We start from the raw sequence: 25,064 nt of genomic DNA on the forward strand, positions 1-25,064 counted from the left end.
TTTGGAGCATGAATTCTCTAAGGCATGCCCGTGGTTAATCCCATGTGTGGCAGCTCTCGTGAGAGTTCACGAGTAGAAGTACGATGGCAATTGGGCAGTGGAGATTCCATATGTAGATAGAGAGGAGGAGCCTGTGAGAGCAGAAGCACCATGGTGATTGGGCAGTGGGGATTCCATATGCAGATAGGGAGGAGGAGCCAGTTAAGGTCAGTTGGAATGCAACTGTTACTGGTCGGAAGATGTTCTTGATTGCAGAGGAGAGGAATCTATCTATATATATATATAAGGATAGTGGGCAGGGGTCTGCAAAGAGAGGGGTCGTGAGGGAGGAAAGAGTCCCTTCAGGAGAAGGAGGCTGCCGTTGTGTGAATTAGATGAGGAAACAAGATGAACAGCATCTGCTAACTCAAGAGGTGAGGGGGAGAGAGACAGAGAGAGAGAGAGAGACAGAGAGAGAGAGAAAGAAAGAAAGAAATAAGGAAGGGCAAGGGACGGGCCCAAGCCTGTCAGAGGCTATGGTGCTGGTGGCAGAGCGAGGAAGGGCCCAGTCAACCACTGCTGCTTGGGTCTACCGAGGTCATTGGCGGAGGCAGGCAGGTAAGGGACGGGCCCAGGCCTGTCAGCGGTCTGAGGGGAACGAGCGGCCATGGCGGTGGTGACAGCGAGGAAGGGCCTGGTCAGCTGCTGCTGCTCCTCCTCCTCCTCCTCCTCCTGTTGCTGCCATGGGGAAGAGCAGGAGCGGGGTTCAGGTGCAGGTGGGGAGGTCTCTGGGGATAGAGGGCTGAAGCTTGGCCAATAGGCGCCAGTGACCTACAGCCACGACCAAGAGGGGTGAGGGGGATGGAAGCAACTGGATGGAGGAGGAGGAGCAGGAGTGCAGCTCAGGTGAGGGTGAAGAGATCTCTGAAGTGAGGGGGCTATGGCAGCGGGGGAAGGGGAGCAACCAAGTACTAACGTGCAGATGCTCTGCATGGATTATGCTAGTTTTTATTAAAATGCACATATTAAACATTCCAGAGATGAGAGTACAATAGATAAATTTGTGTCTAGGTGGATTTTGTTGGTCTGATATTGGAATGAGAAAGTGCAAGATTCTGTACACTCATAAGAACTGTTTTTGATGCTATACAATGGGGTTTTTTGATACTTAAAAAAAAAAACCCACAACAACCCCAAAACGAAAAAGCTAACATGCGATAAGAACACACCATGAGAGGGAGCATAGTTTGGGACAAGATTACAAAGATGTGGGTGTTCTGTGACTGGATCTTCAAATGTCTTTCCCCCCTAAAGCAGGCACAAGGTGTGTGTGCGGGCGGGGCAGCTTGCAGGCTACGAAATCTGGGGCTTTTTAGTTTGGAAAAGAGGCAACTACAGGGAGACATGATAGAGGGGTATAAAATTATGCATCGAGTAGAGAGAGTGGACAGAGATACATTTTTCTCCTTTTCTCACACAACACTAGAACCAGGAGTCATCCCATGAAACTGAAGGCCGGGAAATTTAGGACCAACAAAAGGAAGTACTTTTTCACCCAGTGCATAATTAATCTATGGAATTCTCTGCCAAGGGATGTGGTGATGGCCACTAGCTTGGATGGCTTTAAAAGGGGCTTAGAGAAATCTATGGAGGTCAGGTCTATCAATGGCTACTAGTCTCGTGGCTACTAGGCCACCTCCAGCAAGATGCCTCTGCATACCAGTTGCAGGGGAGCAACAGCGAGGGCACACCATCATCTCTTGCCTATGGGCTTCTCAGAGGCATCTGGTGGGCCACTGTGTGTAACAGGACTAGATAGGCCTTGGGCTTGACCCAGTAGGACTGTTCTTATGTTATTATGTTGAACCAGAACTGTGACCGGAAAGTGGGCTTTAAGTGGGCTCTTTCCCCCTACGTAATGATGCCCTGATGCAAATCTTCTCCCCCACCTCTGCCAGCTACTATTAGTCAGAGAGGGGTAAAACTTATAGACACTCATGTTGTGTCTCTGGGCTTCCCTCTCCATGGCTAAGAGCATTCCAGGGGGTAACTGGTGGCTGCTGCCACAGAACTGGCCCTAGGGCTTTTGGTGCCCTAGGCAAAGTTTGATTTTGGCACCCAGCTGAGAAGGGCAGAGCCCCAGCTTTAACTGGAGCCATGCAGACTGCTCCTTCGCGAGGTCCCACCCACGCTGGTTTGAGGACAGAGGGGGAAAGAGCTCCCATTTTAGCGTGGGGCAAAAACTCAGAAAATTCAGAGAAGAAATGTTGCCTCTGTTAATTTGGAAATCCAGTCTGAGCCCATCTCTTTCCAGAAATGGATGCTGAGGCAGGCAATTCCTGTTCAAGAGAGAGAGAGCAGCTTATTAGACTAGCTGTTTATTGGGGGCTGAGGTGCAATGAGCAAAGAAGACTGTGTATTGTGGGGTGTGCCGCCTAATGGCACAGTGGGGAAGTAACTTGCCTAGGGAGCAAGAGTTTGCTGGTTCGAATCCCCGCCGGTATGTTTCCCAGACTATGGGATACACCTTTATCGGGCAGCAGCGATATAGGAAGATGCTGAAAGGCATCATCTGATCTTGTGCGGGAGATGGCAATGATAAACCCCTCCTGTATTCTACCAAACAAAACCACAGGGCTCTGTGGTCACCAGGAGTCGACACTGACTCGACGGCACAACTTTATTATGGGGTGCAGAATGTGCAGACCCTTTGAGGAACAGGGTACAGTATTACATATTACATCCTTACACCATTAGGCAGTACTTCAGGGGTGCAATACAAGAGGAAGAGTAATTGGCCATGCTATATTCTGGCCCTTTTTATACACTCCCCAAGAACTGTTGTCCTAGGCAAGTGCCTAGGTCTGCCTAGAGGATGGGACCAGGCTTTTGTGACTAGATTTGTGTTGCTTCTCTGGGAGGGTGGGCACTGCTTTTCAAACTGTGCCTGCCTTTGCTCCCTATAGCCAGATGTCTGTAAGGTTGTTGTTGTTGTTTTATGTGCAGCTGTTTTGTTACTGATGGAGACTGATGCTTGAAGCTAACCAGGCCACACGGTTGCTCATTTGTGCGTCCTGATGTGGAGGGCTTTTCTCCCCTCCTAACGCAGCCCTTAAGTGTAACTCTTCTCTGGATTTCGACTGGAGCACAGCTAACACGCCTAGGCTGACAGGAAGCCCATAAACCGCTGCCAGAGAATTTGTTCTGCATAGATAACACAAATCAAGATGCAAGATTGAGGGTGGGGACTCCATTCATAGGAAATGAATTCATCATGGCCAGGAAATGTGAGGATACAGGGAAGCAAAAGAGAGCAGTGTTAGGAGATGAAGCAAAGTTTTGCAACTGTGGCCAGTCAGGTGCTGGTAGGAGGCTGACACTCAAGTCGTGGAAGTAGTAGTCCTTCCCCATTGTTTCTTCCTAGCATCTGGTGTTCAGAAGTCTACAGCTTGACAATTGCAATGCGCTCTACGTGGGGCTGCCTTTGTACGTAGTCCGGAAACTTCCGTTAGTTCAGAATGCAGCAGCCAGACTGGAGCAACCCGGAGAGACCATATTATGCCTGTCTTGAAACAGTTACACTGGCTGCCGATATGTTTCTGGGTAAAATACAAAGTGCTGGTTATTACCTTTAAAGCCCTGAATGGCTTAGGTCCGAGATATCTTAGAGAGCGCCTTTTTTTACATGATCCCCACCGCAAGTTAAGGACATCTGAGGAGGTCCGTCTCCAGTTACCACCGGTTCGTTTGGTGGCGACTCAGAGGCGGGCCTTCTCTGTAGCTCCTCCTGGACTGTGGAATGCACTCCCAGCAGAATTTCGCAATCTTAATTCCTTACTGACCTTCAAGAGAGCCCTTAAAACCCTTTCAGGGTTTGTAATTAGTTTTAATTGTTTTAACGCTAACCTGGTTTTCAGGGTTTTAGTTTAATGGTCTTTAAAGGGGGCTATTTTCACAATCGGCAAAAATCGGGCTAGGAGAGCCTAGCCCGATTTTTGCTGATCGTGTAAACCATCGGGCTCGCAGGCGAGCCTGGTGGCTTACAAGTGGGTCACCCGCTTCTGTAGCCCTCCCCTTAGCCCGGGTTTGGGTTAGGGTTCGTTCGAGTGCTCTGCAAACCCAGGCTATCTGATCGTGATTAGACCCTCGGAGGGGAGGCAGAAAGGCTCCAGGGGTCTCCCCAGTATGCCCTACCCGCTCGTGCAGGGCATACTGGAGCTTCCAGGGGCCGCGTGGCCCCCGAGCTCCCCAGCCCCTGCCGGCTCTGTCACGGAGCCGGCAATTGTGTGGGCTGCCGATCCGGCTGCCCAGGGTTCCCTCTCCGCTCGTGTGCAGGGAGAGCGGGCTTAGCCCACTCTCCCCGCTCACCACCCCAAACCGGGTCTCACTGATCATGAGAGCCGGTCCAAGATGTTTTTAATTGGTGTTCATATTTATATTTCTGTTTTAATTGTTATTGGTTTTAATGGTTTATGTTTTTAATTGCAAACCGCCCTGAGCCATTTTGGAAGGGTGGTATAAAAAGCAAATAAATAAATAAATAAATAAATAAAAATACTGCCTCTGAACATGGAGGCTCTATTTCACTATTGTGGCCAACAGTTGCCTAATACTTTTAAAGCATCAATGAATTCTATACATTGAGGTCATTCACACAACCAAAAACTAGGTTCTACCCAGGTTTGGGAGCTCTGTGTGTGTCCAGTTTTTGGTTGTGTAGGTTGCAAGGTAGGAGGAAAACCTGGGTAGCTTTTTCTCCTACCTTCCTTCCACACAATAGAGCTCTTCTCATGGTCCGTGAGGCTGTGGGGAAGGCACTCGCTCCCTTAACCTCATTTTAGAGGGAGGCTACAAAAGCGGGTTTGCTGCTGTGTAGCCAATGGGATTGGACCCAATCCCGGCAGTTCACACAAGTGTGCAAAACTGGGCTGGGCTCCCTTAGCCTGGTTTTGCACGATTGTGTGAACAGCCTCAAGCACTTCTACCCAGGTTTTCCTCCAACCTTGCTTCCACACAACTGAAAATTGGGAGCACACACAGCTCCCAAACCCAGGTAGAACACAGTTTGTGAGGTCATTCACACAATTAAAAACTGAGCCGGGTCTCACAATCAGTGAGACCTGGTTTGGTGGGGTGAGCAGGGAGAGCGGGCTAAGCGATTGCCAGCTCCGTGATGGAGCTGGCTGGGGGGAGCGGGGGCCACACAGCTCCCAGAAGCTCCAGCATGCCCTGCGCTAGCACGCAGGGCATGCTGGCAAGACCCCCGGAGCTGGGAGGCAGCTTTTCACCTCCTCTCCAGGGGTCTGCTCGTGAGTAGCCATGCCGCAGCACCGCAGCTACTCACAATCTGGAAGCCCGGGCTTTGGGGAGGAGGGCTTCAAAAGCGGGCTAGCTGCATGTAAGCCACCGGGCTCGCCTGCCATCCCGGTGGTTTACACAATCAGTAAAAATCAGGCTAAGCTCTCCTAGGCCGATTTTTGCTGATCGTGAGAATAGCCCCATTATGTTCTACCCAGGTTTGGGAGCTGCGTGTGCTCCCAATTTTTGGTTGTGTGGAAGCAAGGTAGGAGGAAAACCTGGGTAGGAGTGTTTGTGTGGAAGACTTCCACACAACAGAAAATCAGGTGCACACACAGCTCCCAAATCCGGGTAGGTTTTTGATTTGCGAGTGCATGGGGGATTCTGGGGAGACCCCCGAGGCCAGGAGGTTTGTTGTTGGGAAGAGGGGGTCTACTTGTGTGTCACCACAGTGTGGAGCCACACTGCGGTGGCACATGATCAGTAAAATGGGGGTTAGCGGAGTGCTTGGTCCGCTAACCTCATTTTAGGAGAGCATTTCTTAGGCGGGGTAGCTGCTGTTGAACTACCAGGCTCGCCCAGTAGTTCTCACAATGGAGAGAAACCGGGCTGGGTTCCCTTAGCTTGGTTCCTCTCCATCGAATAGCCTCATTATATACTATATATTTTGTTTATAATTGAGAGGGTCTATAAAGCCAATAAATACATATAATAAGATTAAGAAATTAATATTGGGCCAGCCAGTTAGGACAAACGTTCTGTTTCTAGATGCAAACGTGGTTCACAGTTTTAGTCACATTATGAGTTATAGCTAGTCAATGAATATGGATGGAGAGTGTAGCATATTCCAAAGCAGAATTGCACACATTTTTACTATTTGCAGCATAGTTTTATTTCTGGATTAAAATGGGAGGCATGTTTGAGTCTAATTTCTTACACACAGGCACGCACACATCCGTTCATTCTTAATTAGCTCCCAGAGCAATGGGCAGACATCGCAACCGTGGAACCCCAGCCCACTTAACATTGCTTCCTGCCATTCCACCCTTCCCTTGGCTGGTCAGTTCAGGTTCAGGGATGGGGAATGTGCTGCTTTCTATTCATTGAAGATGCTTCTGGGATTCTCCCTTGCCTGTCAGCTGTAGTGCAGGCTGCTTTATGGAATTCCAGAGCACCCATAGTCCTTTCCTTGGGATAATGTCACTATAGCAGATGCAGGATCAATGCTTTGTTGGAACTTCAAACTCGGAGGGGATTAATCCAACACAGAGGCTATTCACACGATGGGGCAAAATTGGGCTAGTGGAGGCTAGCCCAATTTTGCCCCATTGTGTGAACCACCATTTTAAAAATATTTAAAACATTTTTGAACAACATATCTTTTCTCCCACAATTTGTGGCATAAAATGGCTTACACTATATTATACATGTAAGAAACAGCGATTTCCACCTTTACATTTGTCTCAAAATGTGAAATTTGTTGGCATATCTCATGTGCTGGTGAGATAACTGTTTTTAACTGATTGCCCTCATATTCCACACACAGATGTCTTTCATCCCATTATTGTTTCTAATCAATAGGTTTGGTAGGTTGGGGCGGGGGAGCAAAAAAAAAAAAAAAGTGTCATCACCAGAGCCTAAAGGTGAGGTGTGTAAAGTTGCCAATGTTTCATCTGGTCTCTCTGTAGCTATGCCTTCAACAGCAGCTTGACGTGCTGTTAGCAATACTGATCTTCATGCTTTGAAAAGCTTCACTTGCTGATTTCTGCAGATCAGGCTGCTAAAGGCACAAAACCAGGCAGGCTTGTTGTTTCTCTACTCGCTCCCCCACCCTGGTCAGTTGGCAACCCTAAATGATCCACTCGAAACCGGGGGTGGGGGGGGGCGCCCTCATCCGTTTCCGTGTCTGCTCCAAATCCTGGAGCGACATCGCTGCAGAAACAGAAATAATGCAAGAACAACGAACAGCAAATTAAATGCTAGAGGACAAGCACTATTAGACAAGTCTGGGAGCGAATGGTGGGGGACAAGAAGCGAGGGGAATGTGGGGGGGGGGCCGCATCATTACCAACATCCAACACGTAGATAATCCAAGCATAAAAAAGAGCAAGAGGCACAATAGTAGAGAAAGGCTCCTTTCCGACGAGTTCACGGGCTCAAAAGGAAGGGGGGACGGTCTCAGGGGTGCTCCATGCAGGGACATGAAGTGGAATTATACAACAGCCTCGCTCTCTGGGTTGCAACAACAACCCAAGAGGTTTGTTGCTTCTTCTTTAAAGAAGAAGCAGAAGACGGCAAACCCCGAAGGAAAGCCACAAGGTGCTGCTGGAGGGGGCGGGGGGGGGAAGAGGAGGAGGAGGAGAGCAGTGCCTTGGGAGGCTTGTCGGGAGAGCTCCCTCCACTCCACTTCAAAGTCATCGCAGCGCCGGAGAGGCGAGGCGCGGCTCCACCAGGCATGCTCAGCAGAGCCGCTCTTCTCGCTGGGCTCCCAAACGCGCCGCAGAGCGGAGGCAACCATGGGGGACGACCCGCCGGGTAAGTCGCTTGCCCGTCCCTCCCTTAGCGTGCTGCGGGCGGCTTCTTCGTCTTCGCTCGACTGGGCATAGCATACTCTGCCTTTCCACGCCCGCCCCGCCGTCATGCCCTCTGCCCTCGACCAGACGTGCGCCGCAGCTTTTCAAAGTTTCTGCCGTCCTTCCAGCGGAGCAGCCTAGTCGGCGTCTTAGCTCTTTTGGGGGAAATCCGAGAGAGGGTGCGGTTCCGTGCTGCACGTGCCGGGGACAGGGGAAGGCTTCAGATCTTGGCGTCGTGGCGGCGGTTCTAGGCTGCCTTGAAGCGGGGCGGGGGTGTCGTTTTATGTAGCCCCTGGCTTCTCCCTCCCCCAGCCCCGATCTCTTAACAAATGGGGCCCGTTTGAGTGCCAACTTGCCCGGAGCTTTCGCACGCTCAGCAGCCAGTCTCTTGGCTCCTAGTCGACTGTCCTGGGAGAGTGGGGAGGGAATCTAACGGTTGTCCCTGTCCACGTTAGGATTTCCTTCTTTGAAGCGGGGCCGGCGGCAGTGATAGGATAAAGGAGGTCGCTTTTCCCCTGAGGGGGACTTCACCTTGGAGCTTGTTTTCATACTCAGCAGAGGTATAAGGGAGAGGGTGACTCTGAGCACATGCAGAACGCCATTTTCTCAGCCGCAGAGCCACCGCTCCAGACGCATCTGACGCTAGAGAAAGGGCTCCTCAATCAAAGGGCATCACTTTTGGATGGTTTTGAGCTCTGGAGTTTCCCGTTTTGAAAATTGAACTGAGTGCGTTTGTGTGTTGTATATTTTCTCCCATTTGGAAGATATGTGAATGTGGGGTAAACCCTGACCCCTGCCGATTGAGCAAGGAGGTATCTTTTAAAGTGGCGATTAGCAGGGAAAGAGCCAGGGGCCTCGCTATAATTGAACAGGTGGGTTCAAAGAACCCCGGGCCCCCCAGCTCCACCCCTCCCTATTTTCTTCGTTATCTCCCTCACTCCTAAGGACCTCTGGGGAGAGGGGTGAACAGGTTGGTGCCCTCTCCCCTAGCTATGCCCCTGGGAAGAGCAACTGTCTCCATCTAACTGCAGCAGAGCAATCCTCCAGTGGCTGTTGCTAGTGTCCACATTATGTTTCTTTTTCTATTGTGAGACCTCAGGGACAGGAAACTCGCTTCTTTATGTTTCTACGTAAACTGCTTTGAGAACTTCTGATGAAAAACGGTATATAAATATTTTGGTGGAGGTAGTAGTTGTTGAAGAAGCAGCAGCAGGGTGGAGGTAGTAGTTGTCGAAGAAGCAGCAGCAGTGCCAGTTCTCTTTCTTCCTTGATGAGCTGGTATTAAGACAGCCTGAGCCTTGTGGTAGGTCATCCCGGAACAGCAATCCCCTTTCTCTCTGCTTCTGGCAATCCTCCCACCAGCATCCAGGCTAAATGAAGAGAAACTCCGTTCTAAATGCATGACCTGGAAATTCAACTAAGTCCTGTTGATCTCAGGGGCACTTCTGTGCAAAGGGTTTGAGACTGGGATGCCGTGGTGCGCCTAGGTAAAATTGGTGTCTGGACTGCCCCCGCCATAAGGCCCCCCTGCATTTGAGGGCAGCGGGATGTTCCTGCCACACTGCCAAAAATTACCTTATTTTTAGCCGCCAGTGTGCATGGGCAGGGGGGTGAGCCAAGCAGGCCTTCCCCTGCCCCGTGGCGTCAGCGGTTGGAGCGGCCATTGGGCGTGCCTGTCTTGCCCAGCAGTCCTTGAAAACTGCAAGGCGCACCTGCGCAGAAAGGAACACCTCACAGTTTTCAAGGCTCTCTGAGCCAGGCAGGCAGGCCCAGCGGCCTGCACACTGGCGGATAAACATAAGGTAACTTTGGGTGGTTTTGCACAGCAGGGCAGGCACAGAGTGATGGCTAGAGGCCCCCCGGACCTTGGAGGCCACGGGCCAGATCCCCAACGTCCAGGGGTTAGAGCACCTCTCTTAGGGTGTCAGTGAATATAGCCTGACAAGACTCTAGAACTTCAAGAGATCTAGAAGTTCTCTTGAACTGGGAGAAAAGAAAAGGTTGAAAGAGAACTTAACAGTGATTGCTCTGGTTTTCCCAGGTGGTAGCAATTGGAAGCCATTAGGCTGTCTTTACACCTGACACATTGATGGGTGTTTGCATTTCCTGTGGTTGCAATTCAAATGAAACCAATCCATTGGCTAGAACAGAACTTTAGAATGAAGCTCTTACGCTTTATATCTGTCCTTAACAATGGTCATCATGAGTTGCCTATTGCACACTCAAAGATGCTTGAATAACTTATGAAATGCCCAGAGAGGCTGCAATGGTTATGTCTGCTTGAGAGAAGGTCCTGTTGAACTCAGTGGGATTTCCTTTTGAGCATTGGATTTTTTTCTTATTCTCAAAAGAGCCTTTTGGATTGTCTGCTTATTTCTGGGAAAGCCATGCTGGATACTAATAACAACATCACCAAAGAAAGGGCTCCTGTTATCAATCTGTTATCAAAGCTTGTGGTAGCAAGCATGAATTGTCCCTTTGCTGAGCAAAGTCTGCCCTGGTTTGCATTTGAATGGGACACTATATGTGAGCACTGTAAGATATTCCCCTTGGGGGATGAGGCTGCTCTGGGAATAGCACCTGCATGCTTATACGCAGAAGGTTCCAAGTTCCCTCCCTGGCATCTCCAAGATAGGGCTGAGAGAGATTCCTGCCTGCAACCTTGGAGAAGCCGCTGCCAGTCTGTGTAGACAATACTGAGCTAGATGGACCAGTGGTCTGACTTGATATAAAGCATCTTCACCAGCTCCTGCGTATGGAGCCACAGGCACTTTGGGTTTGATTGATATGTATGGGAAGGCGATTCCACAGTTTTGGTGCTACCCTGAAGAATACCTACGATTCCATGGTTCATTTTCCTTCCCTGCTATATTTTTTTAATACCCTTGATTTCAAGAATTGATTCACAGTTATAATCTTTTTAAAAAGAAATAATAAATTGTTATACATCATTATAATACAAGAAGCACAATTATCTACATAACTAGCAAATGTTTCTGTGAGCTGTTTTCAAAACTTTAAGCTATAATACTGCAACAAAGTATTGCAGTATTGTAAACCGCCTAGAGACTTTGGTAGTGGGCAGTATATAAATGTGTTAAATAAATAAATAAATAAACAAAGAGAAAGGACTTCTTTGGAATGCAGTTTATTGCAAAATGCTCAAACGCACTTGTGTTCTTCCCCAAATCTACTGACATCAGATTCGCTGCAACTAACATACTGTGTCATCTTACTTTTAGTTTTTTGCTCTGTTGAACAATGCTGGGCTTCCTAAGTGAATCCAGGGGAGTGAGAGGGAATCTACATCTTCTGCAAATTTGCCTCAGCCTCTTGGAGAAAAGGATGTTTGTTTCCCTTTCTGTTTTAAGGGCTTGGACCAAATAGAAATTCTGGTTTGGTGCTGCAGAATAAAATCTTGAAGAGCTAAAATGAATACATATTGCTTAAAACAGGAACATATCCTTAAGTTGCCACCCATTCACCTAAATGGATGATAAGGTGGCCATGTCCTCGCCCATATTTTGTCCTGTTCTTCCACTGGTTGTCTCCACCCTCTGCCTGCTGGGGGAAGAAGATGTGGGCAAAGGGACTGAAGGAGGCATGTGGTGGGAGGCCCAGTGTCTACGTGTCTGTTGCTCAACACTGCCTCTGGATGAACATCTGGAACCTTGAGCAAATAGGCAGGACAAGTGGATTGGGGAGAAAAGGACATTTTCCAAGTGGAACTGTTTTAACCACTGCTATCAGAATAAGGTAAAGGCAAGACTCTTTTGTTCTTGAAGAGAATTGGTGTCAAAGTGTATTGTGGATCATAGGCTTGGACTCAGCCTTGAACACATGAAAAGTCATAAGAAAGGAAAGTAACTGACTAGGGCGTTTTCCGGACGATGAGATTTGCAATGGTTAATGCGTTGCAAACTCTGACAAAATCGTGCAACAGTTTCAAAACGAAAGTAAAGGCTTGTTTAATGCTTCGTTGTAAGCCATTCATATTTTCCATCCACTGAAATGGATTTTCCAGGCAGGAGTGTCCATATTCTCATTGAAATGCATTTATCTGCCCCTGCTCCATTTGGGCCAATGGAGTTGTGGCGTTTGTGTGACGTGACAACCTTTAAAAATAAATAGACATAACTTCTTGGCTGCCTTGCCTCTCGGCTCCCCATGAAGGGGGGAGCGAAAGGGAATCCTGTGGCGAGCCTGGAAGGGGGGGAAAGAGGAACTGGCAGCCTCTGCCACTCCTCCTCAGTCGGTGCCCCAGACAGAACCAGGGCTGGAGAGCCTTGCGACGGCGGTGGGGCACCTTGCTCTTCTCCACCATCGCCCTCACTGTTTCCCTCCTGCCCGGCCTTCTCCTGAGGAGGGAGAATGGCAGCGGCGTGCCGATAGATAGATAGGAGGGGAGGGGAGCACTCCTCCAGTGAAGGCTGTGGGATTGCACAGAAGTAAATGAATCATCATTCAGTTCAATGGGCTTCCTTTAAAGTAAGTGACTGTTCGTTCTCTCTCTCTCTCTCCCTGCCCTTTGCCTTGTAGTAAGCAAGTGGGATTGCACAGAAGCAAATGATTTAGTTCAATGGGCTTCCTCTTCAGTAAAAAGTGCATGAGAAAGGGTTGGATCCAGAAATCTGTTCAGCTGCTCTCCTCTCCCCTTCTGTGTTGACAAGCTCAAGTTATGTTGGAAACAAGCGGAGGAGGGAGGAGGTGTGTGGTTTGGGATCTGTGAGGAGGAAAGGAGGGGAAAGCAGAGATTTCTCCCTGCCTGTTTCTCTCTCCGTGGTGAGGGGGTGGGGGGAGAGACAGAACTGTCCACGCTGCAAAGTGCTACAACACATAAAAAGCGGGGAAAGGCTCGCTACAACAGAAAAATACAGCTACTTTCCTACAGTGCATTTACAACGTTGTAGGGCAAAAACACATCATTAAAATTTGAATCCAGGCATGGGAAATGTGAAGGGCACCCTGCTGTGAAGGGACACCGATGTGGAACACAGGCAATATGGAGGGGCACTTAGCGGATACGTTGTGAGTATGTTGCAGCGTGCAATCTGGAAAACGCTCAGGAGAGCGATCTTGGGGTTGTGATGGGCAGTTCTCAGTGCATGGCAGCTGTGAAAAAGGCCAATTCCATGCTAGGGATCATTAGTAAGGGGATTGAAAATAAAAACGTTGATATTATAATGCCCTTATACAAATCTATGGTGCAGCCACATTTGGAGTACTGCATGCATTTCTAGTTACTGTATCTTAAGGAGGATATTGTCGAACGGGGAAAGGTGCAGAAAAGGGCAACCAAGAGCCTGGCGCACCTACCTTAGGAGGCAAGGCTACAGCATCTGGGGCTCTTTAGTTCGGAAAAGAGGTGACTATGGGGAGACATGATAGAGGTGTATACAATTATGCATGGAGTAGAGAGGGTGGACAGAGAAATTTTTCTCCCTCTCTCACGACACTGGAACCATGGGTCATCCCATGAAACTGAAGGCTGTGAAGTTCTTTTTGACACAGCACGTAAATTAATCTCTGGAATTCTCTGCCAAGGGATGTGGTGCTGGCCACTAGCTCTGATGGCTTTAGAAATGGCTTAGACAAATTCATGGAGCACAGCACAGGTCTATCAATGGCTACTAGTCTTGATGGCTATATGCCACCTCTAGCCTCAGAGGCAAGATGCCTCTAAATATCTGTTGCAGGGAAGCAACAGCAAGAAAGAGGGCATGCCCTCACCTCTTTCCAGTGGGCTTTTCAGAGGCATCTGGTGAGCCACTGTGTGAAACAGGGTGCTGGACTGGATGGGCCTTGGGCCTGATCCAGCTGGGCTGTTCTTATGTTCTTATAAAGTACTAGCCAACCCCACACAGAGCATCTGTGCACGCTTTGGGGGCGGTTACCTCTCCCCCCCCCCACCTTCTGCCCCAGTCTCCGGGCAGCCCGTGCCAGGCCCAGGCTGCTGGGCCCAGTGCCGTCTCCACGGCCAGGCCTGCCACCACCTCGCCTCCGCGGCCAGGCCCACCGCAGCGACCAATTCTCCAGGGTGCGCCTCTGCCAATCAGGCGCCTCCGCCGCCCAGCCAATCAGCTGGGCACCAGGAAGCACATTCCAAGGCTCACCCAGGAGAATTAAATATATAGATATCTTATTATATACAGGGTGCCCTTCCTTACCATTTAATGACCATATAGCCGGCCCATATGCACTAGCTAGAAGGAAACTAGACTTCCCATATGACTTGAATGCTGACACCTCTTCCCTTTCAAGTTAAAAACTGTATGCTTGTACTCATGTTAAAGTGAAATGCCTGCCTGGGCAGTCCAATCTCTTCTTTCCATGATGCTAATTTTGAACTGTAGTTTTGCTGTAGTTTTGAACTGGTCCACTGATCATAAGATTTTAAGATCAATGGACCAGTTCAAAACTACAGCGAGTTTTAGCATCAGCATCACACGTCTGAAGTTAACAGCGCTGGGTGGCAAAAGACTGGTAATAGAGGGTCTCGAGATATTATCTATTATCAGTCTTTTGCCACCCAGTTTTTGTATTGGTTCCCTGTGCTTTCAAAGCGCTGTTAACTTCAGACATCTGATGCTGCTGCTAATTGCAAGAGGCTGTAGGAGTGAGGCTTTTGTAATCTAACACTTAAATCAAAGTGTTAGCCTGGGTATATAAAGTCTCCATGCTAGGGCCGGGCCCCACTGCTGTTATATCTTTGGGGAGTTGATTGTTCCCAGCAAAACCCCATCCTGGGCCAGATGCTGTAAATCCTTTGAATTAGATGGTTGTTGAAGTCTGCAGCAAACTCCAGCACTCTCATTCTCCAGGCATCTCTCCCAAGATGTAATCTGTTTAAGCCATAAAATGCCACACACTTGTCTGCTATTTTAAGCACTGTATAATAGGGAGAGTGAATGAGGGCTCTTCAGCAGTATTACCACAGCCAGCTTTAGTAAAAAGAAAAAAGCAAGTAATGTACCACCACCTTGCCTGAGTCTGTGCTGAGGAATAGCAGAAATTACAGGTTCCAGCAGAATAAGTAGTGTTCAAGAATGTAACTCTAGTGAAGAGCATCTAATGAAAGGTACAACCCCTGGTACATGCAGTCCGTAGATTTGGGAGGATGGTCAAAAGAGGGACTAGCCTTTTTCTTAACTCTTTAACGATCCCTTTTAAAGGCTGCATTAATTTCAGGGCCAGCCCAAAGCAATCTGGTGCCTCCTCTCAGGTAATCTAAAGGAAACATCCTCTTCCCACTAATTAACATGGAGCACAATTCACCACAAATCTTGATGAAAAGAAGTGGGAGTTGGTGTTTTTGTGTGTGTGTGAGAGAGAGACGGGGATGGGGTGGAGAGAGGGAGAGATGCATGGGAAGACACAGAAAATACAGTTCTTAGGGGGGAGACCAGGGCCATCCCTAGGGTTTTTGCCTGCCCCCCCACCCCCAGCCAAAAAGAGCAGAGCCCCAGCTTTAAACTGAGCCGCACAAGCTGCTCGTTCACTGGGTAAAATAACCAGCCTGTGCAGATGACCAGTGAATAACTAGCCCATGCTGGTTGGAGATACAGGGGAAGAAGGAAAGGAGTTGAGGTGCTTGGAGCTGACCCAATGCCCACCTTTCCTCTATTGCTGCTGCCACCTCCCTCCCCTCCACAGTGCAGGCCCTGTGATCCTCGGGGCCAGACCAAGGCCCCTCTGTTTCCCTGAGAGGCAGCCTTCGATGTTATTGCGAGGAGCTTCTTTCTGTGACCAACCCAGTCCAACCACACCCAAGCCAAGCCTCGTGTACACCACTTACTCCCTGTTTTGTGCCGGGGAATTTGAGAAACCAGGATGGAGGTTCCTGCCTGAGCAGCCACAACAGTAGCAGAGTGGAGTGAGGCAGGAAGCAGTGTTCCCTCTAACAGGGATTCCCAGATGCTGTTGACTACGACTCCTATAATCTATCGAGGACATGGGCTGGCATGAGGAGAGCGCTACAAAGACTTACATAGTTCTGCAAAGATGAGTCCCTAGTCATAAATACCCCAAAGACTAAGGTTATGATATTTGCCAAAAGAACACAAATGGCAAATTAACGGGAGTAGGGTTGAGCAGGTTAGGAGCTATTAGTACGTGGGCATAGGTTTCCACGCAAATGGTACATGGGATACACAATGTGGTGCTGCAGCAAGTGCACAGAGGGGTGCATCTGCTGTATTAAACTTTTTCCACACTAGAGGGGGCTGTTTTATCCCAGCAGCTGTCAAGGTATACCGGGCCAATACATTGGCACAAATGCTGTACGGGGTCCAAATCTGTTCCATCTGTAACTTCAAACCCATGGAAGTTGTTCAGTCCAGATTCCTTTGTACCATATTCCAGCTGCCTAGATGTGTTTCAAATGCCATCCTACACTTAGAGTTCAGTTTAACCAGAGTCGAGGCCCAGGGGTGAGTTCATACTTATAATTACTGGCTGAAATTATATTTTTGCCATCAGGGCCTGCCCGCCCCCCACCCCAATATTGAAAGATGAGTTCCATTCTAACTGGTGTAAGAGCCTTCATGATAAATTGGGCAGATATGGCTTCTCTCCACAATATCTGCTTTCATTTGGACATGATGCTGCCAAAGAAATTTTTTAAACAATGTATTGTTGATTTAAGCATCTGATTTAAGTCTTGTTAACTTGAAGCATCCCCAACAGATGGCTATATAGCTTCTGCTTGAAGACCTCCAATGAGAAAGAGTCTGTCCTAGGTAATTGGTTCTGCTGAAAATACCATTAAGAAGCTTCTTAATGGTTCAGCCAAAATCTACCCTCCTGTAACAAGCCATTTAATTCTGTTCTATCTTAGGGGCAGCAAAGGACAGGTTTCCCCCCTCTTCTGTGTGACAGTCCTTCGGATATTTGAAAAGTGCTATCATGTTCTCCCTCAGGGCTTGTGTTCCATGCCTCTGCCAATTTTCATGGCTATCGTTTGAACCCCTTCCAATTTCTCTACAACATCCTTCTTAACATGTGGCACCCAGAACTGGATACAGTACTCTCAATGAGATCTGACTACTTTGTTGTGGGAACAAAGTGGAACTATTACTTCTCATAACTTGAAAGCTATGGTTATGTTGTTGCACCTAAAACTGCTCTAGCTTCCCTCTGCAACCTTATTTGACAAAAAGGCTGAAAAATATAGCCAACAATTTTGGCCTTTGCAGAGAGAAAATCCCCTGGGAGGTCTTGTATGTCCATCAGGCTCATATACACAACCAAATCCTACCCCTGGTAAAGAAACAGAAAGAGTGGTGTATTAATTTTCTGTAGTGGTCAGGTATATGATCTTGGGTTAATGAAAAGAGCTACAATAGCAATTGCATAGTAATAACCTGAGCTTGTGACTAATGGACATTGATGGTGATAGTAGGGGATGTTGTCCTTAGTCACGTTCTATTGCAAGAGTTGATATAGCAGGAAGTATTGGGTGCGTATTATGCTCTTCCATACACAGGTACATAGGAAGCTGTGTTATACCAAGCCAGATCATTGGCCCATCTAGGTCAGTATCGTCCACACCAACATAGCTGGAGAGCCAAGTTTCCCTGTCCCTGGTCTGCATTGACCAGCAGCAGCTCTCCAAGGTTTCAGGCAGGAGTCCTTCCCAGCCCTACCCGGAGATGCCAGGAATTGAACCTGGGACCTTCTACATAGAAAGCAGATGCTCTACCACTGAGCTATGACCCTTACCAGTGGTGATCTATAAGCATTTTTTTGGTCATGGAATTGTCAGTAGAATACCATTTGAGTTAGACTGGTGGTCAAAATGGTTATAGATGTGAGCTCATATGAAGCTTCCTTTATACCAAGTCAGATCATTGCTTCTAGTTTTGGCCAACATTCTGACAAATGTTGCACTAGCGCAAGGTTCCTATGCTAGGTTGTTTTCATTAAGACTGGAACTCGTTTTCTAAACTAGTGCAGCATTAGCATAAACACGTTTGTGCTTTTTCAACAGGTACACAATCTGTGGCATGCTTCATCATTTATCTTAAAACTTTTGCACAGGGACACAATTCCAAATATCCCCATGATTTTGCACTGCTATATGATCGTCTGGCACTCGTGCATCATTGTTCTTTGCACAAGCATACCACTAGGAATTCAGCCGCTGTCTTCAACCAGAGATCCTTCCCAGCTGTGCTACTGAGATCCTTTAACAGAAGATGTCAGGACTGAACTTGGAACCTTGTGTGCTCAAGGGTGTGCTGTACCACTAAGCTATGGGGTGGGATTTCTTTGCTCTCTGATGAGATATTTCATGCTTGCTTCTGGGATGGTGGATTGGGATGGCATAGGATGTCGTTCTAGGCACAAAGCTGATTGCAACTGTATTTGCCTCTTGACCCTTAGACTTGCATTTTCTCTTTCTGTGATATGCCTCTCCTGATAATAGGATGTGTGTGGAGTGGCGTGGTGGAACAAACACAGTATTCTAGAAAAAAGTGTACAAAACTTATATGGATCTCTCTGACCACCATTTCCTAACTGCTTACTTAGGAGCAGTTTAAGTGAAGCTAGTGAGTCTCAAGTGCTTTGAGGATTGCCTCCTTATCCTTTCCAGTTTTGACAGATTACAGTGGTTGATTGTTCTGTAGATACATAATTAGACTTGTCTCTCATGACCTAAAGAACACAAGGCGGGATGGTGGCGGGTGGGGGGAGAGAAATAAACAAAGGCTTTTTGTTCTGTGGAGGGGAAAGCAAATAATCTCTGCAAAGCTGCTCAATTAAGGCAAGGTCATTGGACAAATAATTTTTTTGGACTGTCAAAGTGGCCACCTGTACAACTTTGAGCTTAAATTTAGCCCAGAATGTATTTATCTTCAGGGTGATGGGGGTCTGAAGTTCTCAGGAAATTGACCTGCTTACTCTGAACTGCTGTCCAGCCTTCCCATGTTAACAGATTTGGCTGGAGTCTATCCTAATTAACTTGGAACTGGATTGCCTAGTGGGATAGTGGGTGGAGGGCAGCAGGGTGGGCAGCATAATGGCACAACATGAAGTAGTTGTTCTCTTTTTAACTTTTCTTTATCTGACTCTGTGAGCTCACTAAGAAATGCACTTCCAAAATCCTCTGGGTATCTTAGCAAAGCAGTGTATTGGGGTTTTAAGACATGTTGTTTTCCACTCCTGTGGTGAAAAAGGTTATCTTGCTTGCTATTGTGCATTGCTTCAAGGGCCCGCGGCCTATTAGAGTGCTGGGGGACCTTGCTCACTTACTTCCCTTGCTCCAAAGGAAAGTATAGGTCAGTCTCCAGTGGCCTCAATGCAATCGGCAAGACCTGGCTGTAGAAGACTGTGTAGACTGGTGGGATCTATTAACATCTAAGGGAGGACTGGCCAAGTTCATCACAGGAGCACGATATGTTATACAGTAATATTGGAGCCATCCAGCTCTGGTAAAGGCAGGAAGGAAGTGAAGGACAACCAGCCAGAAAAGCCTCTTAACTTGTAGACCAGCTTCTTCAGACCCAGGACTTCATATGTGAAGGCCTGGGGAGGGGGGTGCTTCTTTCCCTCTCCCCACCCCTCGGCCAGACACAGAAATTAGTTTCTGTGCTTGAGGACAGGGGACCCCCTCCCCCCATTTTGTCTTGCCCCCAGGCTTTTGCATCTCTGCCCAGGACTCCAGCCTACAATATGGGACCCACTTCTAAATGCTTTACCACATATATCCATCTTCTTGTTCGAAAGATCTCACACTGCACAGGAGAAGGCAATGGAAAACCCCTCCTGTGTTCTACCAAAGAAAACTACATGGCTCTGTGATTGCCAGGAGTCAACACCGACTCGAGAAGAAACGGGGTCGGAGCCATCATTGGGCAAACAGGTTCAAAGAACCCGGTCTGCGACCAATCAGGGGCTGTGAGCACAGCCCCAGACACGCCCCCAATATCTGACATCAGAGGTGGGGGCATTATTTCAGTCCCAAACGGATCTGCACAGCCCCGTTTGGAGCTGAAGTCGGGCCACGCTGCGTTGGCAGCATGGCTGGAGTTACTCTCCCTGCCTTAAAGGCAGTGCAGCCCCATTTATAAGGGAGACCACACCCCTGCATTTGACATCAGACATGAGGGCGTGGCTAGCCGGGCCCCACATCTGACATCAGATATGGGGGGCAGGGCCAGGGGTCCACGGCAGTGGCTGCACACAGGCCGCCAACAGCCTCGCTCCGCTCCTGAGAGGAAAACTTTCGTTTCTTGGGAAGAGCTGAGAAGTCACATCTCCTAAATTTCCCTTGTCTTCACAGTTACTAATGAGAAAGGAATTCTGCATTCATCTGCTGCATTTGGGCATCCTCTTCCTCTTTCTGCCCCCCCCTTTCTTTTCAGAACTTTTTTTTTTTTTTTGAATGGTGGCAGAGACATTGATGCAATCTACCTTGGGTCAGAGGTCACCCAGTTGTGGGTCCTAACCTACCAGTTGAAAATTAATGCTCTGAACAGCTGTTCCTTTGCTTTGCAGCCTACTCCAGCAGCTCAGCGGGCAGATTTTTACTCAAAGATGACAAGGATCCCATTATGAAAAATATCCAGTTAGAGAATAACAGAAGTTTTATTTATCAGCATGGGGATACAAAGATACTAGACCACTCTTCTCACAAGTCTTGTCTTTGGTATAACGCCCCTCCACCACCACCACCACCCCCCACACAGGTCCTCAGGCTTCTAGAACTATCTGTGGCTTCAGCCTCTACACACACACACACACACACACACACACACACACGTACGTTTGTTCCCCCAGGGATTGCCTCTAAAGACCTGTAAGGCATTCTGTTACACAACAGAGCAGGTGCTTCTCTGATCCCTTTGCAAGTGTCCAGGACAGATTTACTCTAGCCTGAGGTTGACTTTCTTTCTGGTCAAGTCCTTTCAAGATGCACAGCAACTGAGCATACAAAGGAGTTCATCAGCTTGGTACAGTTCTGTGGACAGCCTCTGATAACCTGCAGTGCTGATGCAGAGAGAAACTACTTTATATTGCAATATTTTACCTTGCCGTAAAATTGATAAAAACAGTGGCTGACGTGATGTGGAAAATGGGACTCCCAAGTAGTCCCATTGAAAGTAAAAGGACAAGTTGGGCATTCAGGCCAGGTCTCCCACTGGTCAGGCAGCTCTGGCACTTCACCTCTGTTGCCCCTAGTCCTCTGCTTTTGCTGCAAGCCTGGCAGACGGAGGCCTGTGCTTCGAGGGCACCAGCTAAGCTGAAGTGCCAGCCTGCCTGAGTACTCAGTTAACCGACCCCCAAAGGCCAAACTCTGTCCATCAGGTCTTATACATACTCCCAGCCTCAACGTTTCCTCCTCACTCAGAGCAACTTGTCTCTCTTGTGAGGTCACGGCCTGATGAAGCTCCTGCTGCCTTGGGACTGGACCCCTGCCTCTTTTGGACTCTCTACCTGCTCCTGGCTCAGTTGGACTGATGGTAAAAAGGGGGGACAAATCTTCAAAAATATCTGTAAAAGCAGGGATTTACTGCAAGGAATCCTGTGGCAACCCTACTTTGGCAACATGCCTTCTGCATGATGAGTATTTCTAGATGATGGCGATGAGTATTTATAGACTGCTTTTCAACCAAAGTTCTCAAAGTGGTTTCCATAGGACAATATCTAGGGAGTGAAGATGTCCCCCTAGGGTTCACAATCTGAAAAGAAACATTTTAATGTTAGCAAAGAATTTCACTGTTGGTAGTAAGTAGCTCAAGAAGGCATGGGATCTCAAGTCCTGGTGCTGCCAACTTGAGGCTCGTGAAGTCAATAGCCTTCTGCTATTGTTGCCTCCCAGCTGTGGTATTCTGAGATATTTCCCTTGAACTTGGTGGTTTCATACGACCATCACAACTAATAGACCTGTTGGACTACAGTTCCCATTATCGCCAGAGTTGTCCAACAATAACTGTCTTATATATTGGATTGATGACCAGTTCCCTGACCCTGATGATCTGGAGCCAAGGCAACCCTTGCTGACACATTGTGGGAAAACAATCCCAAGGCAGTTTGCTAAGCAGGCTTCACCTTAGTTTGCATTTGGATGTGTGACTACATATGAGCACTGTCTGCCATAAGATATTATCCTCAGGGGATGGGGCCAGAGCATCTGCTTGCATGCAGACGGTCCCAGATTCACTTCTTGGCATCTCCAGGTAGGGTGGTTAGAGACTCCTGTCTGAAACCTTGGAGAGCAGCTGCCAGTCAGTGTAGACAATACTGAGGTAGGTGGACCAATGGTAGGGCAGCTTCCTATATAATTCTAATCAAGATGAAAGCATAGTATAGTTGTAGGTTTAGTAGATTTTAGCTTGTGTATGTTGACCATATTTACATTCTGACCAATGAGCATTTCAGCTTGCTCATCGGAAGCCCTGAAAAAGGAGTTGTGCTTTGAGGAAATCCACCCTGCCACTTCAAGGAAGCTGTGACATCTGTGTGGAATGCCAGTGAATACCACTTAGAAATTCCTTCTCGTTTTGTAAGAACAAACTTGGAGTGTTCTCTCAGTAGGAACACAGTGCTTTGTCACTTCTGCCAGCAATTGCTGTCATAAAAACTTGACAGTAGAATACATAGGGACATAGGAAGCTGCCTTATACCGAGTCAAACCATTGGTCCATCTAGCTCAGCGTTGCCTACACAGGCTGGCAGCGGCTTCTCTAAAGGTTACAGGCAGGAGTCTCTATCAGTCCTATCTTGGGGAAGCCAGGGAGGTAACCTGGAACCTTCTGCATGCAATCATGCAGGTGCTCTTCCCAGGGCGGCCCCATCCCCTAAGGGGAATATCTCACAGTGATCATACATGTAGTCTCCCATTCAGGTGCAAAGCAGAGCAGACCCTGCTTGCAAAGATTTTGGTCCTGATGTTTGTGTTATTTTCAGAACTGCTGAAGGTGGGTCAGGAGTAGTTGTATATTTTCTTCTAAATTTTAATTTGTGCTTTAATTAGATTGTTAGAGGGCCCATCCTGTTCTTTGAAAGCCCTCGCCAGACTTTTGTAGGATTATATTTGCTTTTTTAAGAGGATGAGCAGGAGAGATGGGTGGGGAAAGGGGAGATAATCAAGTGATTAGCCTGGAGCTTTTATAGTCCTAATAGTAGGAGTGAAGGTAGTAATATGGGAGTGTTGAGTGTGTGAGAGGGATGGGTTAGGGACAAGCCACGATCTTTCAGTAGATGAACTAATGTGATGAATAACAGAGATTGTGGTTCACCTAATGAAATGGTAGGAGAGACAGATGGATTTTTATATCCTTTAGAAGCAGTATAGTTGGGTATTAGAGATCTGGGGAGGGGCTGAAGCTAGGGATGTGCCCAAAGTGTGGTTTCAAGTGCGATTTGAGCACTTTTAGGGAAATTAAAAAGGGGACTTTAAGAAAAAGGAGAGAAGGTGCTTACCTGTTCTTCGCTGCCCCTTCCAGCTTCATGAGCCAGTGTGGTGTAGTGGTTAGAGTGCTGGACTAGGACCGGGGAGACCCGAGTTCAAATCCCCATTCAGCCATAATACTTGCTGGGTGACTCTGGGCCAGTCGCTTCTCTCTCAGCCTAACCTACTTCACAGGGTTGTTGTGAGGAGAAATTTAACTATGTACACCGCTCTGGTCTCCTTGGAGGAAGAGTGGAATATAAATGTAAAAATAAATTAAAAATGTAAAAAAAAAATGTGGGCATGCACATGGTGCCCACATTTTTTTTTTTAACATTTTTAATTTATTTTTACATTTATATTCCACTCTTCCTCCAAGGAGACCAGAGCGGTGTACATAGTTAAATTTCTCCTCACAACAACCCTGTGAAGTAGGTTAGGCTGAAGCTGATGGCGCATGGGGCTTTTTGGGTCCCAGGCTGTCCCAGCAGGAAGCTGGAAGGGGTGACGGAAAGCAGGTAAGCACTCTTTTCTCCCAGCTCACCCTTTTAAATTTTCCTAAAAGTGCTCAAACCGTGCTTTGAATCACGGTTTGGGCACACCCCTAGCTGAAGCTCAGTGCAGAGCACATGCTTTGCATGTGGAACACCCCAGGCTTAATCTCTGGCATCTCCTGGGAGGGCTGGGAAAGATCCCTGTCTATGGTATTGTGTGCAATGAGAAACCATCTGAGAAAACTTTCTTGACCTTCTTTCTCCTTGGAAGGAAACCTTAAATTCTGAGAGAATTTCAATTTCTCCTTGGAGGAAGAGTTTTTCCTCTTTGGAGAATTTCCCGCACAGTCCTGTTGGGTAGAAATCTCAAAGAATTTCTGCTCAGGTAAGGAGGAGCTTGGATTTTCTGTGAAAGGGAAATGTGAACATCTAGAATGGAAACAGATAGCACTTCCTCTCTGCCCCCAGCCTGCCATATTGGAGATGGATGCGCTTCGTTAACACGCGTCAATGCAGCTTCAGCAATTATCTTTGTTACTGGCAACAGTCTCTCTTCTTAGGCCCTGTCCTGATGTGTATCTACTAAGACAATGTTTCTTGACCTTAGAAGTAACGAACTTCTGAAAAATTACGAGACACTCTCTTCTGTCCATCCTCCCCAATGGGCTTCTTTCCCTTGTCCTGTTACCCCTGCCTGTGCCTTGCACTGCCCCCCCCCCCCGCCCCCGGAGTATGCGTACATTGATAAATGATGTATGAAGGAACCTGCTGTTTCACCTCAGATTTATTTTATTTTATTTTATTTTATTTTATTTTACTTACTTACTTACTTACTTATTTATTTATCTAGTTAGCATATTTTTATACCGCCCAAAATTAATGTCTCTGGGCGGTTTACAACCAAAAATGGCAACAGAAAAGTTAGAATATTAGTTAAAACAAATAAATGACAACAGAGAAATTAAAACAGTTTAATATCGGCCTATTGAGCCCCGGCTGTAGTTGTTTCTGCGGTGTGTGATTCCTGTGCCTCGGTCCTCATTATAACCATCCTTAGCTGCTCAACATCCCCCCTCATCCCCCAACAGTCCTCCATTCCTGTTCAGTTTTGTTAAATAGTATTGGCCGCAACTGAATGTGTGTTTGTTTTTATCCCACGGCTTCTCCTTCCCCTGACCTTTTCATAATATTTTTGTTATTTGTGAAAAACAAGAGGGTGGGACTAGGGGGTAGATGTTTCATTGTTTTCATTATGTTTTCAGTTATTTATACAACTCCAGGGGCATATCAGCAAGGAAGGTCCATGGGCGGTGCTTTATAAATTAA

At 47.6% G+C, this 25,064-nt stretch overlaps 1 protein-coding gene and 1 non-coding gene across 5 annotated transcripts in view; one reads left to right on the plus strand and one right to left on the minus strand.

The window, feature by feature from the left end:
- The window catches only part of JCAD (junctional cadherin 5 associated), a 114,706-nt gene that overhangs the window by 60,929 nt on the left and 28,713 nt on the right, over positions 1 to 25,064 (plus strand). The window contains exon 1 of one of the 4 annotated variants that reach the window (XM_053263190.1): positions 7,624 to 7,812. The exons of 2 other annotated variants lie outside the window; for them this stretch is intronic. The gene's annotated coding sequence lies outside the window, so the exon portion shown is untranslated. Of the gene's footprint in view, positions 1 to 7,623; positions 7,813 to 12,024; positions 12,339 to 25,064 lie in introns of those variants that run through there. One more of the 4 variants, XM_053263192.1, reaches the window with a different exon arrangement.
- Positions 17,496 to 17,565, minus strand: TRNAR-UCU (transfer RNA arginine (anticodon UCU)). Its single transcript has one exon. It is a non-coding gene; the product is annotated as a tRNA-Arg (tRNA).

The sequence above is a fragment of the Hemicordylus capensis genome, chromosome 6 (genome assembly GCF_027244095.1).
Source record: "Hemicordylus capensis ecotype Gifberg chromosome 6, rHemCap1.1.pri, whole genome shotgun sequence".
Taxonomy (NCBI): Eukaryota; Metazoa; Chordata; class Lepidosauria; order Squamata; family Cordylidae; genus Hemicordylus; species Hemicordylus capensis.